General features: G+C 37.7%; 1 long non-coding RNA gene across 3 annotated transcripts in view; it reads right to left on the bottom strand.

The window, feature by feature from the left end:
• Nucleotides 1-14,825, bottom strand: part of LOC106019074 (uncharacterized) — a 178,158-nt gene that overhangs the window by 32,625 nt on the left and 130,708 nt on the right. Inside the window, exon 11 of one of the 3 annotated variants that reach the window (XR_002405005.4) lies at nt 3,100-3,685. The exons of the other annotated variants lie outside the window; for them this stretch is intronic. This is a non-coding gene — a long non-coding RNA (uncharacterized lncRNA). Of the gene's footprint in view, nt 1-3,099; nt 3,686-14,825 lie in introns of those variants that run through there. 3 annotated transcript variants of the gene reach the window in all.

The following is a 14,825-nucleotide window of genomic DNA, read 5'->3' as shown; positions in this document are numbered from 1 at the left end:
GTCAAAAACTTACTGAAAGAAAAATAAGATAAAGATATCAAAACCTGTTCAATAAAGAAATCTTTGCTTTCCCAGCCTACTCAAGGAATCATCTTGAGGAAGTGTGATTTGTCTGTGATGACAGAGACGAAATTATAGAATGTACTAAATAGTCACCTGTGAGAAGGTTGCATTGGAATTTTTATTACATTTTTAAAGAATAAAAGCCCTAATCACTGTTCAAAAGAGAACCATCACAGAACCTTAACATGATTTTACATCTGGTCAAGAGATTGCTCAGAAATGATATGTTGATAGAAAACTTAGAATATGATGTGCCACACAGGAAGAAATTCATATTGCTTGGACCATCAAGGAATGGTTTTAATATTTTTAATTTCATGAGGTCTGTATTTGGTAACTCAAACACGTGTTTTGAAGACAGTAGACTCCAAATTAACTGGGAAAAATCTTGCATAAGAATCAGAATATCCTTGTCATTCTGAAGAGTCCATAGAGTTTTTTGTGAAGTAAATATTTTTAGAAAAAATAGTTTTACTCTGATGTTACACAGAAGCAAACTCTGAGAACTTGTGAACACCTCCTTTGCCATTTCTTGCCAGATTTGACTCAGAAAGGGCAGTGAGTACAATACAGACAAATCCCCCAGTTTAGCAACACTACACCTTACCCATGCCACTTGTTGGGCACTGTACTGCTCTATGGCTTGTGTCCTTGCACTGGGTGTTCAGAGGCTGGTGCTCTATCAAACTGCCCATTTTACAGACCCTTTCTGTTCATGTTTTTAGTGATTTTTTTTGTTCTTTATAGGACCCCAGGTCAGAAGGATTGTTATGACTAGAGGTGCACAGCCAATTCTTCAACTTACAAAGTTCATTAATATAATTCATTTTTATTTAATAATAAATGGCTATTTCAATTTGCATAAATCAACAGGAGTATCTGATGCCCTCAGCACTCACAGGAGAATCTGAGAACCTAAGAACTCATTGGTTTAAAACTAAAGGCTTAGACTGGAGTTCTTTGTTGAATCAGTGTGCAGAGGGACTACCTTCCTTGCAAAGCTATCCCAAACGTTTTATTAATAGTAAGAATTTCCTGTTTGGCCTCACATTTCTGACATTTTGTGACAAGGTTTTTTCATATAGCCCTATGATTCCTTATACGGATGAATCCTGACTGCTGATATTTTCAAGTCATATTTAACACTATTGTACAACAATCATTCAAAAATGTGTTCACATTCTTCCTTTTCTAATCAATAGCTAAAGCAATTGGCAGTAAAAGTCAAATAGGAAATTATGAGAGCTTAAAAGAGAAAATTGCCCCAGTATGCCCCTCTCAAGTCTATAATAAACTGATTTCATTATAAGTTATTTCCCTAGGTTTGGGCTTTTCTCAATTGCTGATGATTGATGTGGCAAATTTTATTTTCACATTTAATAGATTTTAATCTGTAAAACATTTCTGTATCAAAATGAATCTGGAGATGCTTTTTATGAGGTTTACCTCCCAATAAACTCCTGCAGAATTCTCCCAAGCTGGCAATGAGCCTGTCATTTCAAGTTTAGCAGCATATTCTCAGCAATAGTTAGAAAAGCTGTACCCTTGTGACAGCTTTACTGTGCAATAATATCACTTTGTCCATAACCTTGAAGAAGCTGCTGTCCAGGTTACTACTGTCACATTGGAAAACATTTTTCTTCTTTCCTGTATTAAGTCTGTAGGTCTGCAAGTGAGAATAATTAAACACAATGCTAGGGTTTGGGGCCCAGTGCACCACCTAGAATAAGCCAATATAGCTCCTTTAACATAAACAGATATTCATTGCCTCTCACACAAAAAATCTTGCCCTCAATATATAAGAATTTGTAAAGAAAACAAATAAATCAATTCCAGAGGCAATCCATAGATTTACAATATCACTAAAAAAGAAAGAAATATCTTTTAGACAGAAAAATCTTGACTGCAATGGAACCACCATTCAGCAACACCTGCTAATGTCCCAAGCAAAGCTAATGGAAAGAAATATTTGGTCTAACTTTGAGATTTTTTTCTTATTTTGTTCTGAGGATTTCCACAGCGGAAGTTAATGTCTTACCCTAAAAGTAGATTTTCTCTTTACAATAAGTAAATAAATAAAAAAGAAAAAACCCTACCCAGCAAAGAACTTTACTAGGAAACTGAATTGCCCTCTCAAAAATGCAGCCACCAGCAAAAATGGAAATCTTGACCACAGCCATTTCTCTTGGCTGCACATCTCTTAACAAAAAATAATGGAACTGAAAGAACAGCAAGAAGATTAGATATCAAAGAAGGATTTATTTAAGTGAGTGTGAGCTTCTCCATATCTATCTTTGTACAGAACCACCTAGAAAGGGACAAGTTTTGTGTTTTGGGAAGCTACCTATAACCTTGGTCCGTTTCCTACAGAGGCATAGTCTACATGCCTATCTATGACCCTTCTCAGAAAGTCAACAAAGCTCTGACATCAAAAATGGGAGAGCCTGGATCTGAACATTTCTATATGAAAAGAAATTTTATGCAAACATCTGTGAGAGATCTCAACACACGCAAATACTTGCTTGTATAAGGCCTAGTGAGATAACAAGAAAAGATATGGTATTGTGAGACAATTCCACATACAACTCCAGCATCCAAACCTTTAGAAACCCAGGCAAAGTCTCATGTTTCAAATAGTAGCTGTTATTCTATTACACAGCCAATAAATGTAACTAACATATCTGTCATTGTAAAAGGATATTTTGAAAACCCCAAATTTATAACTCATATTATTTGACCTTCCTTTAGCAACACACACACACCAAGTGGAATACTACCCATATTTACCTGTGAAAGCTGTATTGCTCATCTGAAGATAAAGGAAAAAACCTGTCTTCATAAAATTGGCAACATAACTGAACAAGGGGGAAATGGCATTTTAAATCAGATGTGCTACAGTTTTCATGGTTAATGCAAGTCTTTAAACTTGATTTAGGTAACACATGCCTGTGTTACTGCAGCAGGGTCTGCTCTGAGATAGAAAGGGCATTGTTTGATTGAGGGTTTGTAGCTTTAAATAAGAACAATTAAAATGTATTTGATGTTTGAAAACAAACACACTTGTTTTCTTTATTGACTTTTAAAACCTGCCAAGCTGCTACTATTGAACCTGTCAATGGGCTCATGCGATGATTATAGACAGGAACACAGTGACTTTATTTTGAAAATATACAGGAAATGCTCTTGTTCTGGTAACTCAATTTTAAGATCAATATCATTCAATTATTTAGTGTTTTAATCCTACTGATAGTGCAGAGAGTACTACTGTGTGTAATGGAGGGAAGCTCTATCATTATTTATTGGATATGGCATGCTCATGACAGACTGGAGCTAACACTTGTAGGGTAGCTTTGAATAAATTTTATAAAGATGATCCTGACTCATCCTGGGAAGCTGTGTTTCTTAGCTGGTGGCAGAACCAGCTCTCAGCCGTTCCCACGAGGCATCATTGAGGTGTCAGCACTGGGGCAGCAGGGGACCATAACCCTGAGTGCTCAGTGGCAGCAGGGCTTGCGATGTCAGAGCAACGGTGGGGGGGGGACATTCTGTCAGCCCTGCAGCTGTCCCGAGGTTGCTGGTCCCAAGAGTTGTTTGATAGCATGGCCCCAGATCAGCAAACATGCTGGGAAACCAAAGAGAAAAATGGGACAAGTGACTAGCAGAGAAACAATCTGTGAACAGTCTCAGAAAATTAGCTTTGAAGGTTTTCCTGGGAAACAGGAGGATCTGAAACTTCTCCCCACACTTGCACTGAGGCAGGTGTAATGGAAAGGTCTCTGTGAAAGGCTTTTCATGGAGATTTTCTGTCCAGGGATTTTCTATGGGACAGCATTATCACTTGTCACTAAATATTTAAGAGTATTATGCAAGAAAATACTTACTGTCATTACAACTCAACACAGCTACAGTTATCAATATTTCACAAAGAGAACTGGCACAAGCCAGAGCTTGAGGATCACTTGACGTATTTTTTTTCAGCTTGCTATTTGTCATCAATTAATTAGAACTCACAACTTGGAACCAAGACTTTAAGAACACCCAGGAAGCCAATGGCACTAGTCATTTCATAGTTTTGTGCCTCCTTTTCCCAGCTGTACAACATTCAGAAAAGCATTATATCACACGGTAGATGCAAGCTGAATGTTTACCAAGATTTGTGGCAGGATTATTTTCTGTACATTAAGTATATCTTGTATTTGGAGTGGCACAGGCCACTGTGAAGGTCTGAAGTGAAGTTTGTGCTCTGCTTCAGTGCTGTAAAAATAGCACTCAATTTTCACAATAAATGAATATACTTACTACTAAAAACATAGAGCAAGCACTCTTACACGCTGCTTTAAGAGCTTCTAGAAAATAGTTTGCTATACTGTAATTTGAGAACAATATATATGGGAATATATTGGCATGACCCAAGTGTGTACATCTGCCTTGTTCACCTGATTGGCACCAGGCTTCTCATGCAACTCATACTTGCTGTGGCTCACTGTACACTTTTCTCCTTTGGAATTGGGTGGCGCTTCTTTCCTGTGCTTCTGTGTTTCTGTTTATTACTGCATATCTAGAATCCTTGTGCTTATAGACATTATTCAATTTAACATCTGTTCAGTTGAATGTAAAAAAAAATAATAATAAATCTACTTGTTTAAGAGAAGTCAGGGGCTTTATCCTTTGTGAAGCTTCTGTTTCTGGGCACTTTCATTTTTCCCCAACATTTAAGTTGAATTTGCACAATATTGAATTATTTTTCCCTGAAATTAATGTAAATGGATTTTGAATATATTGTAAATTTACAATGAAGGCCTTGCAGCACTTTCTATAAGTGATCAGATTCTGGATTAATCTAATTCACTCTGGGAACCCATTCCACAGTGAAATCTTCATTACTGAAAATACCTTAAAGATTATTACTGTTTCTTTATCGATTTTACAGATGATGGAATCCTTGAAATTTTGTGGCTAAGGTCTGAAATGGACTCTTTCCTCTCTCTTGGTTAACCGCAGCTACAAATTGTATAATTCATGTCTCTGCAGTGAATAAATATGATTGTGTTGAACTATAAATTGCAGTTAGGAATCAATATGTTATATCCAAGAGTGTTTATGGAGAATGCTTATATCCTTCTAAAATGATGTAATACAGCTGCATTTTCTTTCCTTTCCTTCCCCCCCCCCCCCCCCCCCCCCCCTTCTTTCTTTTTTTCGTCTCCTGTTCTCAGATTTACTGTCATTTGATTGCAGTTCATTATGTGCAAAGGTTCTGCTGGAATTTGCTAAGGGAAAATTATCAGGACGTTCCTTTCTCTATTGCTATTGTAGTGAACTGCTCTCAGTGAAATCCCAGGGCATACAAATTGAATAAGTTTATAGATGTTAGTAATCTCTGTCTAGAGACTACCAATCTCCCTCCTATTAAACCACAATATCCACACAATTAATTGATCAGTTAAGGAGGAAAAAAAATCAGTCTTGCAGTTCACTCAGTCTAACTTTTCTGATAAGTACTTCACTGAGAGTTGAAATAGAAGGAAATAATTTTCTACTTAAAAATCTTCCCATGACATTGCATTATTCTATCAGCTACTGAATTATCTTAGTAACTTTCTTAAAAAAAAAAAAAAAGAAAAGAAAAAAGAACATGCTAAAAGCACAGTTGCAATGTTAGACAATAAACATAAATTGCACAAAGCTATGAAATGAAAACAAAATGAAGAGTGCTTTGTCATGCTACTTGATTTTAGCAAACATGAACATCTTTTCTATTTGTAATATTCCTTCTGAATACTGTTTCCATATTAATATTAAGTGGTAATACAGAAATATCATATGGCTGAGCAGTAAAAAAATAAGACAAAGTATAACAAAATAGATGCAGTCATGAAACCTGCCCCACTGAAATTGTGAATTTTGCTGTTTGTTTCAGTAAGTCCAGGACCACCAGTACTAATTTTAAATTAATCCAGATAAATGTATTCTTTCTGACTTCAGTAGAGCTGAATCACTTGCCCTTTTATAGGGAAAATAATCCAGTTTTGACAGAGCCTTTTTTTTTTTCCAGAAAAGATTTTGACAAATAATGGTAGTAAGTTGGGAAAGAGACAATGAATGTAGTGCTCTGTGGCTAATTGTATGCCTGGAGTACAAAATCTTTTTGTAAGAATAAAATGCTATAATAGTTTAATAGTTGCCAAGTATAAAAATCTATCTGCACAGAGCATCCCCCAGAAATTTCTATTTTAAGAAATCTAGAACTTCTGAAATAACTGTTAGGTTAAGTGAATTATTTGCCCTAAGACTTAAAAAAAACACACCAAAAAAAAAAAAAACCACACAACACAACCTTTGTCTTTACTCAGAAGAACTATTTTGCCCTCTTTAAAGTTTTATTTGTATTATGTGACTACGTGAATACCTAGTTTACTTTTTGTTATGCTGAATAATTGATTTCATATCTAAACATTTCTTTTTGGTTAACGTATTTTTTTTTTTCAATCACAGAATTCTCAGTGGAAATGATTTTCAGTTGCATCCTGAGTTCAAACAATTCTAGTGAAATAAGAGAAATGTTAGATATTAGTTCTAGGTTTTTTATATATATATAAATATATATTCTAAGGTTTATATTTGTAATGCTAATACACTAATGGATCTGGTTGCTGCTTGTCACAGAAGCCTGTGCTTCCAGTCAGTAATTAATTTTCATATCTTCATTGACTTGCAGGACAAAACACGACTCAAATATCACTAGGGTGCAGCTAGTGATATTGTGGCTAATGTTTGAAAGATTGCCGAGGAATTTGATTACTTGAAATTGCACACACAATTGCAGTGTGTGCAGCATTAAGGAGTCAAACAGCCAGGCTTAGTGAAGGAATTCAATGCCTAGCACTGAGATGCTGCAGGAACTGGCATCTGAGCCAACTCCAAAACTAAGCAAGCCTCCTCAACTTTTTAGGCAGCTGGGGGAAGGTAACTGCTTCCAAAGGGCACTTCAAAGCCTCTGCTTGCTGAGCTGAGAGCTGCCTACAACTGGTCAATAGGAAACATGAAACTAAACCCAGGTCTCTGGACAGATTAATTACTTGGATAGATTTATATCCCAAGTGTGTCCAGAGGTAAAAGTCAAAGATACAGGGATGAGTTTCTGCTGGACACATCCTAGAAAGAAATAATCCTGTCTCAACAAAATCCTGCAGCAGGCAAGCATTTTGCTCCTCTGTACCTGTTCAAATAGCATCAACACACAGTTCACGTAGCCAGAGACAAAAGCGATTAAGTACGAAACTGTTGCTTATTCAGAATGTTTCTTGCATATAAGCCCAGTCCTGTTTTCCCCCTGCAAAAAAGAGCTGTGTGTAGAAGTTGCCTTGTACATTTGAAAGACAGTAGAGCACTCTTCTGGACAACTCTTCCTTCACTGGCTCAGTGACAATCCCCTGGCAGTTTTTTTTTTTTTTTTTTTTTTTGTTGTTGTTAATCCAAACTTCAGGTTTTTTTTTTTTTTTTTTAACCTCTTTCTGCTAAGCTTGTAAGACTTCTAAAAAATACCATTTTCAATAATTCACTAAATAATATTTAATATCTTAAAACTTTTATAGCACTTCAGGTTACAAGCTGGAAGAGTTTTTGCAACCTCTGAGTCTGCTACAAATCAGAGAATTCATTATACAGCAAAATACCCTCTCAAATAGAGACTAGTTTTGAAAACAAGTCTATTTTTTCTGCTATGATAGTTGCAAAATAAGTGGAGCTCTTAAGGCAAATAGACTCCTTCACCTATGAAATAAGTGTTAAATAATTTTCCAGGCAGACACAGTAGTGCAGAAAGGATTCCCACTGCCCTCCTTCACCAAAATGACCTAGGCAAAGATTCACTTTTAATCAGCTATGGAGTGTCTGGAAAGGCTCAGGTTACTGCAGATCAGATGGTTCTGACAAGGCTACAGTTTGTTCCTGGGTGACCCTGGCTATTTCTCAAGTAACCTATTCAGTAGAGAAAGGATATATTTTTTTTTTCCTCCAATATTTAGTTAAGGATAGGAGGAGATACACTTGTGCCCTGAAATATCAGAAGAGTTTAATCACATAAAAAGCTAAAAAAATATAAATGGAAATGAAAAATAACCCTGGACTTAATGCTGTTTGTCACTCCCTCTTATCTTGTGCAATATCAGGAAGAGTGTGATTGCATTTCTGTGCTCCAACCAAGATGCTTCTAGGAAACAATGGCAGACAGAGTAAAGCAATGGAGATGCCAGTTACTTTGGGCAGAGGCAGAATGAAAAGTCTTATGGCAAGGCAAACTGATAACATTTCATTATTTTACTGTGCTTTATAATAGAAACTGAAATAAGCTTTGGTTGTCTATAAAGCAAGCCCAGAAAATATGTCAGTTTTATGCAGAATACTCCCTGAACCTCTCTGTTGTAGCTCTTTTCCTTGGAGACATGGAATTCCTACCCCACAAATCCAAGTTTACTCCTTGTCAGGAAAGATTCAGACCTGTCATGAGAAACTGCCAGGTCGTGTCCACCTTCTGCCCACAGTTAGGAGCGGAAAGCTCACAGAGGTTACACCTGGCAAGGACCGTGGAAGACTTCTCAGCTGAGGATGCCACTAAAGTGGGTGGTAAGTGGGTGAATAAGACATTCTCAAACTGACAGCTTGCATCTAGTTAAAGGCTGGATCCATTTAGCATTTAAGAATCGGAAGGCTTATGCTCTGATGGAGCAGTTGTGAGCTGTCAGCTTTGGATCTAAGAACATGCTTTTGTTGCCAGAAAGATTTCCCTAACTCCCACAGCATCCCTGTCCACTGCACCTCTCCCAAATTGTTAATGTCACTGTTCTTCTGTCATTTCCCTCCAAACTAAAACATCCATCTATTACTTATGCAATGAAGGGTCAATATTTTCCCCTTGATTTTGCAGCTGCTCTACGGCACATCATTTTGTGTCTGCTAATACGTCTTCTCCTTTACAACGTACCTAACAAAAACTGATTGCTTTTGGCAAATCATGTTGTTAGCACAATTTCACTGCATTACTTCTCTGCTGAGTGTCTCTACATTACAGGAGATCTACTGCCATTAAGAGACAAGGATAAGAAAACAGAGTCATTTGGTTTAAAATGGGGTAGGAGATGAAAACACTTCACATTGCTCTTACAGACTTAATCTAGTTCCCTGGGAACCTTTCCTTTCACTTCTTCTTTCTTACTCTTTTACTAAGTCCTCAACAATCAGAAGTCTAAGTAACAGAACTATTAAGCAACACACAATGAACTAAATAATTTACTTACTGAAGGGCTTCTTAAGCAGAGCTTTTTCTTTCTGAAGTTTAAGGGCTGTCAATGTACTTCAAAATCTGTTGCTTTTCAAGCTCTCCCTTGCCAGGAATACATCTGGTTTATCTAAGTGTCTGTAAATGTTGAGCTTTAATTGCTTGCTGGAAAGTCTGCATCTACAACCCAGGCTCCTTATTTAAAGGACTTCCTGAATATCTTTACTAAGAGAAAAAAAAAAAAAAATCTCACTTGATCTCATGGCCTCAACTTATTTACATACTGCATCAAAAGAACAACAACAAAAATTAGTTATCTTTGTTGTCTTCTGTTCTTTATTCTTCTACAGTCAAACTCTTCCAAAAATTAGGTGTGTGGGCATAACTTTAAATATACAAATATATGAAACAATTTTGGCAATTAAAGGCTTCTAAGTCAAATTTCAGCTGTAAACAAAGATTTAGAACAAAATTTGAAGGGAAGAAATATTCTAAGACAGATCCTAGTATTTTCATAAACAAATGACACATAAGGCATATGCCAATGAAAAACCCATGGCCCATGACCTCAACAGCACACAGAAGTACATGGCTCACGTACCAGGTAGGAGACAGATGATGAGATTTAATGGTAAAAAGATAAGTGAAGTCACTCAAGAACAGACCCCTATTCAGCCATGAGGTGGCAGCTCATCAGCTGAAAGTCACAAAAGAAGGATCTGCAGGGTTTAGATGCTGTTAGGAAGGACTGTGAGCAGCTGTGATTCAGCTGGTGGGATATCAGTTGAAATCATGGAAAATTTTGCTCTACTTCCACTTTAAAGTGGATGGGTTGCAATACATCCTCACCAACAAAAACAGAATGACAGCACATGCGATTGCCTTTCCATATCTTTACTTGGTTTTTGTTTAGGCAACTATCTGTTACCTCTCTGAGAAGAAAATAAAGATCTTTAGTAACACATTATCCTACTTCCTTCTGTATTTAGGAAAGTGCTGCTCTGCAGCCACCTTCAGGTCTGCCTGCTGCAGCCCTCCCTTCTCAAGGATACACACGTCAGTACTCAGAAAGTTACGGAAGAATTGCTTGAATTTGCCCTCCTCTTGACCAGATCTCTTTGGAAATTTAATTCATGAATTTTAGCACAAGGTGGATTATAGTAACATGATTTTGGCTGATCTCTCAAAGGTAGTAAGTATTGGCAAACTACAAACAAATTGTTGCTGTCAAACACTTGACAAAGTACCAAGAGCCTGATTTTGTCAGTTTTACATTGGCTGTTAGAAAATGAGAAGAGTTGAAAGTCAACCTGGAACTAATGTCACAGAGAACATATCTGTGAATTAGGAGGCACAAGTATCGTGTAAGTCATCTCCTTTTCCTGTTTACCCATTATTTCTTCTACAATAATATCCTGTGACTAACTCATTCATACGATTATGTGGAAGTTTAGCTCCTATCGATAAAATCTGGCCAATTATTATTTTGTCATTTGGAGGCATTGATATTGACTCTTGACTCAGTTACATTGATAATTCCCTCGTAGTACTACAAAAGTACATGGTTATTTTGTGGGCATAAAAGTTCTTTCCTGAAATCCTCTCATTTTAATTTACAACTGCTAAACTTTCAGTGAAGTGCAATTATTTCTTATGACTTTTTCCAACTATTTTTTTTTTTCCCCAAAGAAGTCACTTTAAGTGACTTCTCATATAAGAAACATTCACTGGGGGTTTACAGAATGCAGAGCTTATTTACTGAACTGGTTGCTTCCCAACCTTTGGAAGGGAGGGGTGATACAATGGTGCCGTACAATTCTATAAATTCAGATTAGCATAAAATACATTATTTAATGCAGACTGTGCCCCACCTCCCAAAAAAAAGATTGGTGGAATATGTATGAAGTATTCCAAGTAATTGCTTGATTGTCATGCTAATATGAAAGAAGAAGAATTACATTTCTCTCTCTTTCTTCCTCTTTTTGTGTGCATGTGTGTGAATTTCAAGACCTTTTCTGAAAGCATTTCCAGTTTCTAGTTATCTTTAATTTACCGGTATTCAGAAACATAAGAAAGAAGGATAGGGAGAAAAAGAAAGGTATGTTTAAGCTTCAAAAAACTCACCAAAAAAAAGATGAATGTCCAATTTAGCTCAAAAATGCAATACCATTTGATGTCAGATAAAAGGCTGGATTTTCATTTACTTTGTTAATCATAAATACAATGAAGAGAGGAGAATATCTTTCTTAATTATTTCATTTCATCACAAGTATGATTGCAGTGATGCAGATCATAAAAAAGCATTCACCGAGATGAACGAAAACCCTTTTACTTACATACTCAATAAAATCAGCAGAGCAAATTGTGTTATTGAGTTCTCTTTGCCAGCTGCCCATACCCTCTTGGAAGCAGTGATCTGTGTGTCAGACACTCATCTCCAAGCATGGTTAGAAGTATCAAGGACAGTTGGAAAAAAAATGCTAAATTAAATAAATCAATAATAAACATACTGACATGTAATCACAGATGATCTGAAGTCATGTTGTTCAGCTGGACAGCAGCAATAGGCAATACATGATTGACATCCCTGTCACCTTTATGCCAGATATTGCTGTCAGCAATATGTATTAGGTATAACTAGCGTCAGTCTACCATAGGGGAATTTCTAAAATTTGGGGAGTTCCATCCTGAGAAGAACCTGCAAGAAACCACAATTCACTATCTACAAGAAATGAGTCTCAGAAGTGGGGGAAACTTTAGGAAACAACAAAAAAAAAAAAAAAACAGAAATTAAACTAAAGAAAAGCAACAAATCCATAGGAAAAAAAAATGACAAAACTGTCGTTAGCTTGGAGAACACAGCAAACTAATTGCACTAGTCAAGTGCATCTCAGGCAGGTGTTGTGAGCCCTGCACATCTTTGTCCCTTCCCTGTTACTGAACTCCACTTACACAATGCTGACAGCGGGAATACAGTCCTGAGGCAGCTTTGGGCCCAGATCACTCCCATACTGTGTGAAATGGTGTCTCATCCAGTTCTGGAAGCCCACTTCTCAAAGCAGCTTTTGCTCAGTGGCTCCATGGAAGCAACATTACACAAATTCCCTCTCCCCCCACTGCAGCCCTCTGCAACAGGGGTGTAAGGGTCCTTGGTATCACATCCCCCTGAGGGAGCACCATGTTTTCTGTGTCACTGGTTCATTAGTTTCTCCTTGTAGTGCAGAAACACTGTTTGAAAGGACAGAGAAACATAAAAACATGACTGTGTCCTCAGTGGCCAAGACACCCTCCTTACCAGAGACTACCATTTCCATCCCTGAGACCTAAACTGTTCACATCAATTTAACCAGTTTCATATCATTTTTGCAGTTATGCTGGCTCACAAAGCATCAATGGAGGAATGTGGAATGATGTGGAATGAAAAGTTGAAGAGAAAGAAGCTGTTTCAGTCCAAACTCCTGTTGCCTGAGGCATCAGGAAGCGAGGCAGCTCACTTTGGGCAGTGGCAGCAGTTCACCTACTAATGCAGGTGAAGAGTTTTGAGATCCTCCCTCCCTGCTCATCGGTGCACAGGGGCAAAGGCCTCCTTACCCCCTGCAGCTCTGGTCCTCAGGGCTTACAGGAATTGCTCAAATGGAAGGCAGCAACAAAAGAACACAGAAGGATCAATGTATGGGGAACATACAACTCAGAGAAATCAATCTGCAGAAGTCTGAGGGAATCTTATTCCACTGTATGTTCGCTTTCTGATATTCATATAGAGAATAGCTGAAAAGCATGTTTAGAAAAAATCCCCATGGAAGGACTGATTAATATTCTGTTTACACCTAAAGAAAGGTATGGATCATCAAATGAATAACAGGATTTCAAGTGAGAAAAAACAACAAATAGTTTTTCCTTCTGCAACTTTCTCTCACTCTAGCCACATGGGGTTTCTAATTTTAATACTAAGATTAATCCTACTAAATCCTTGCTTACATGAGTAGAGTCCTTAGTTACACAGTAAGTAACACTGTGTAATCAAATTAGTTTTTTGATACCAGAAATCTGATAGCTACCAAAAACAAGTGTTGGCAAGCCTAGGAGCTGCTGTCTATGTTTTTAAATCAGTTTCTGTGACCTCACTCCAAGTTAAAGTGTTGCTTTAGTACGGAGCATCAGCTTGTTAGCAGCCTCCGCCTTTACTTTGCACACTGGAACAACTGGGATGCCCAAATCCAGAACACATTACATGAACATCACTCCCATCCCCCAAACATTAATATCTTACTTAAAATCACAAACTAGATAAGCCCACATCAGGTTTACTCTTACTAACATGCAGCTTAGTAAAGATTTGCAAAATCAATACGAAAATAGTTTCTGAACCTACTAGTTGTTTTTAATAATATTGGCTAGGCAGGCGGGGATGAAAGGCTTCCCTGGCTTCCACGCAGTTTGCCAGTGCTCTGGAGAAGACACACTGGCACAACAAATCCTGCGCACACAGAGACAGCAGCTCACCATCAACAACCCAGGCAGCAGGGATGATGCATTTCATGGATCACTCACTATGGGCTGAGGCTTTTCTTAAAGCAGATTATCTTAGCGTTGCCAAAGAAGAAACACAGGTAGTTTTTTTCAGATCCAGAGACACTGAGCAGAGGTTTTGTTCCAGTGTGTTGCACTGGAGTACAAAGTCACAACTCTCTTACGCAAGATCACAACTGTGCAGCAGGGATTGTTTTAACAGCCTGATCAGCTGTCTGAACATTGGGTTTGTGTTGCTGCTGTATTACAAGCTTGACTAATACTGAAGAGACATGTCCTGAAATTATCACTGAGCAAATACAAATGGAAAGATGCGTGTTGTTCTCTGAGGACTCAAAATAAGGCACATTTTGAACGCCTAATTTAGCGTAAAGTATTACAAATAAGGAAGGCATGAGAAATAAATGAAACTTAGCATAACTTTCTGCTGCTGGAGTATGGAAAGAAACATACCAGAGATATACATTACAAAAGGACCAGACAAAGATGAGTGGAGAAGAAAATAATTTGAGGGGTAGAAAAAAAATAAATGCAAACCCACAAGATGTGGATATTCATTGATAAAGAGCAAAAGAGAATCAGGACCTGCTGTTGGAAAGTCTTCCAAGGTGCCACACCATACACACAGAGGAGCTGAACTGGTCTTTGCCAGAATAAGACAGGTTTTGGGTGAACTCAGCTGCCTCCTGGGCATGCCCCTCTTTGTAGTCTGTCAATGGGGTGTCCTCATTACGGAAAAAGTTTTTAGCTGTTGGACTGCAGGTGATCACAGGGAGCCTTGTGGGAAGAGGCACAGCACAGCTCTGAGCACAGGTGCCAAACATACAAGAGTTGTTATTGCAGGAGATTTATCTGAGTGTGCATAAAATAGTTATTTCTAAAGGAATCTGGAGAGAGAAAGGTATTTCTCCAGGTGCTGCAGAGTTTCTTCCTTAGTTTTCTGAGCAGCTTCACA

The sequence above is a fragment of the Anas platyrhynchos genome, chromosome 21 (assembly GCF_047663525.1).
Source record: "Anas platyrhynchos isolate ZD024472 breed Pekin duck chromosome 21, IASCAAS_PekinDuck_T2T, whole genome shotgun sequence".
Taxonomy (NCBI): Eukaryota; Metazoa; Chordata; class Aves; order Anseriformes; family Anatidae; genus Anas; species Anas platyrhynchos.
The sequence above is the reverse complement of the archived record's forward strand: the minus strand, read 5'-3'. Positions and strand labels throughout refer to the sequence as shown.